This window comes from Egretta garzetta, unplaced genomic scaffold (assembly GCF_000687185.1).
Source record: "Egretta garzetta isolate BGI_Z169 unplaced genomic scaffold, ASM68718v1 scaffold440, whole genome shotgun sequence".
NCBI lineage: Eukaryota > Metazoa > Chordata > Aves > Pelecaniformes > Ardeidae > Egretta > Egretta garzetta.
The window spans coordinates 222,937-226,589 of record NW_009258293.1 but is presented as its reverse complement, the minus strand read 5'-3'; positions in this window follow the sequence as shown (position 1 = coordinate 226,589).

Here is a 3,653-nt window from a genome sequence, read left to right as displayed (position 1 = left end):
AGCTGCCTGTCGACCAACACCCCCAGGTCCTTTTCCGCCGGGCAGCTTTCCAGCCACTCTTCCCCATGCCTGTAGCTTTGCGTGGGGTTGTTGTGACCCCAGGGCAGGACCCGGCCCTTGGCCTGGTTGAACCTCACCCAATTGGCCTGGACCCATGGATCCAGCCTGGCCAGGTCCCTCTGCAGAGCCTTCCTCCCCTCCAGCAGATCCACACTCCCGCCCATCTCAGTGTCATCTGCAAACTGACTGAGGGTGCCCTCAATCCCCTTGTCCAGATTGTTGATAAAGATGTTAAACAGAACTGGCCCCAACACTTGTGACTGACCTCAACTGGATTGAACTCCATTCACCAGATCTAACTGGTGCCCTCATCACTCCCAAAACGGCTCAGGTGCAGCCTCCGTTCCTGCCTTTGACCCCTCTGGTTCTTCAGGGCAAAGAGCTCTTCCACCACGCGTCGTGTCATTGTAGGACCAGCCCCACCATCCCAGGCCCTTCACTTACACCTCTCATGTCCACTCATATGGGACAGATTCCTGTGGAATCTTGTCACTGGCCTGGAGAGCCACCCCATGGAGCAGGGGTCAGCTCACAGCCAGAGGAAGGGCTGCCCTCGTGCTGGTGCAGGTGCCCCCCACTCATCCCCGTTCCCTCCAGGAAGTGACCAGGCCAGGGAGGCGGGAAAGGTGTGCAGAGCTCTCCTCCGCTGCATCTCCCCATTGATCTGCAGTAGAATCAGGAGAGGCCAGGATAAGTGGCAAAGGGGGAAATTGGTGGGGTGGGGAGGGGGAGAAGCAGCTCTGAAACCCACGGTACAGACACAGGACTCCTGGTGAGCAGCGGTCTTCAGGCAGCAGCTGGGCAGGAGCTCCTGTTCCTCCACTCTTCCCTCACCTCCCCTACCTGCCAAACAAGCACAGGCGCTCCTGGCCTAATTTCACGGGCACAAGCCACTGACACGGGCACCACGGTCAAGGCTGCAGGGGTCCTGTTCCAGCAGCCAAGCTGGGTGCAGCGACCCTCTGCTCACGCGCCAGACCAACCCATTTCATGGCCTTGCAGCAGCGCTTTGCTTACCATGATGTCCTCAGTCTGACTTGCTCTGTGGAGCATGTCATACCTGCTTTGCACCAGCACACGCTCAGCACCTTTAGTGTGCACTTGAGGGACAGTCTCGCTGCAGCTCCAAGCCCTTTCCCGGGCACACCTCGCCCAGCACCGCCAGTCCGGCACTGCAAGAGCAGCAACACCGGCTGGAGCCCTCCCATCACCCAGCGTGCACCAAGAGGGAGAGAGGAGGTTTTGGGAGGCGTGGGCTGTAACCAGGGGAAGCAGCAGGGCTGTCACTCGGGGGCCCAAACCCTGCCTGGGCTGCGTGATGCACACACCGGTAGCTCAACACCTACATCCCCATGTACCACGCTGGTCAGCCAGCTCTGAGGGACTCTATCTGGTGGCACTGGCAAAGCCAGCCAGAAGATGCTTTTACTGAGGGGTGGCCCGAGAGGAACATGGAAAAACCATGGTTTACTGCTGGCAGAAGACAACACCCGCCGTTCCCTTCCAGTGCTGAAGCCTGGGGAGCCTGACGGAGTTAAGTCACTTCAGAATTGGACCAGGACCCCTCAGACGACAGGAGAAGCTGCCTGGTCTTTTGAAGCAGCACTAAATGTTTTGCCACTGAAGAAGCAAAGGAAGAGGGAGAAAAAAACCTGTAAATCAAAGGTAGAGTTTCCTTGGGAGTTTAAAGGAATCTTTGCAGGGAATGGTGGATAATAAGGAAGGTGCAATATCTTCTTGCTAATGCAGGAGGGCTCTTGACCTGCCTGCTTCTGCCGAGGAATAAAGTGAATGAGAGCCCCAAAAGGAACATTAGATTGCACTGGTTATCGGTCTTGTTAAGAAAATAAGTCCGTTAAATGCACACACTTGGGCAGTGTGAACTTCCAGCGCCAGTGACCATGCGCAGCCCTCCCCAGCAAACTCCTGCAAATGAAACAGAGCCATCCAAGGCCCCACGTGACCATGCACCACGGCCAGGCAATGCCTTTCACAGCACAGGCGGTAAAGCTCACAGCAGTGATCAGCACACTCTCAAGCAATGCTTTTTAAATCCTGAAGTGGCTGTTTGAAACCAAACCAAAAATACCACCAGACAAGAGGCCGTGCTTGGCACAAATGGAAGAACTGAGCCCACAGGGCTATCCAGCACTTCTCCTGCCTGGATCGTCTCCCCTCCCTGGCTGCTGGCTGGTCTACCAGCTCATCCCTGCTCCATCACCTCCTGCCCAGGTGCCAGGAATTCACTTCTGCAAGGTTTGTGAATCTCATGGATGCGGTCAGGCGTGCACGGTGCGAACAGGCAGTCCCATGGTAGAAGCGGGGCTGTGCCCCACATCACTGCCCAGCTCTGGACCCGCAGGTCTCCCTGGAGGGAGCCATCCCCACTGGCTGTGCAGCTGACTGGCACCCAGCCCAGGGTCCCCTCAGCACACACAGGGGTTCGGGTCACCCGGCATCCAACCTGGCTGAGCAGCTCGCAGCAGCGTGAAGGGCACAAGAACTCACATGGAGAAGGAATGGGCAGCATTGAGGGAGTACTCATGAACATAGCTACATAAAATCCTCCAGCAAACCTTATTAAAAGAACAGTTCACCTTCCTGTTACTGGGAACGGTTGCCCTCTGCTTGGGGGGACAACCCTCCCTGAAACACAGGTTCTTGCAGAACAACGTGGTGCCCAGCCTGCTTTGCCGCTTGGTGGAGCCGGCAGTGCTGGGTGCCAGAGCAGCCAGCCTTCTCCCGGACCAAGGCGTGAGGGCAGGCCCTCCACAGGGCTAGGGAGCCTCACCATCCCAGCTGCGATGGGGACAGCTTGGGAGGCGTCGCCCATGCTCAGTGATGCAGCAGTGCTCCCAGGGATAGCCACCCGCTAGAGACAGCTCCTTGGGCAGGAGTGAGACTGTCCCAGCTGGCTGCCTTAGCCAGCACGAACGTTCACCCTGCTGAGGGCTTAAAGCATAAGGATGGCTCAGGAAAATAAAGTTGTTTGTGTAGCACGCATGCAGGAATTACAACATCCAACGCCAAACCTGTGCAGATGGAGCCACCCAGAGGTTCTTCTCCTTCATGGAAAACCCCTTCTGCACAGGAGCAGCTTTCTCAAGCCAAGCACATTTTAACAGCGAAGTTTGTTTTAAAAAGCCACACGGAAGCCTGCGCTCCAATGCTCCGCTCACAGGAGCCTCCATGGCAAGGGCAGAGCAAGCGGCCCCTCCCTCCCAGAACACAAGTACAGGCATTTTGGGGGGAAGCCGTACAAACTCACAGCCTCGGCAGGGCTGCTCCTGGAACATCAGCTCACAAGCTTCTCACCAGCTCAGTAAAGCTATGAGCAACTTTCACAGTCAGGGAGGAGTCCCAGAGGTAACCTGTGCCCCTGCCAACCTTCCAGCGACAGAATTAGCTTGGGGTACCCAACACAGGTTCCCGAATAACTATTGAGAGGAACTCGCACTGCTTAAACAAAGATAGCTTTGTAAAAGTGAAAAAAAAAAAAAGAAAAAAAAGGAAGAAAGAACAAACCCCACAGGACAGAACAGGTCAGATGCTCAAGGAAACCCGAGTCTCTCCGAGACCCCTTCCCAACAGCT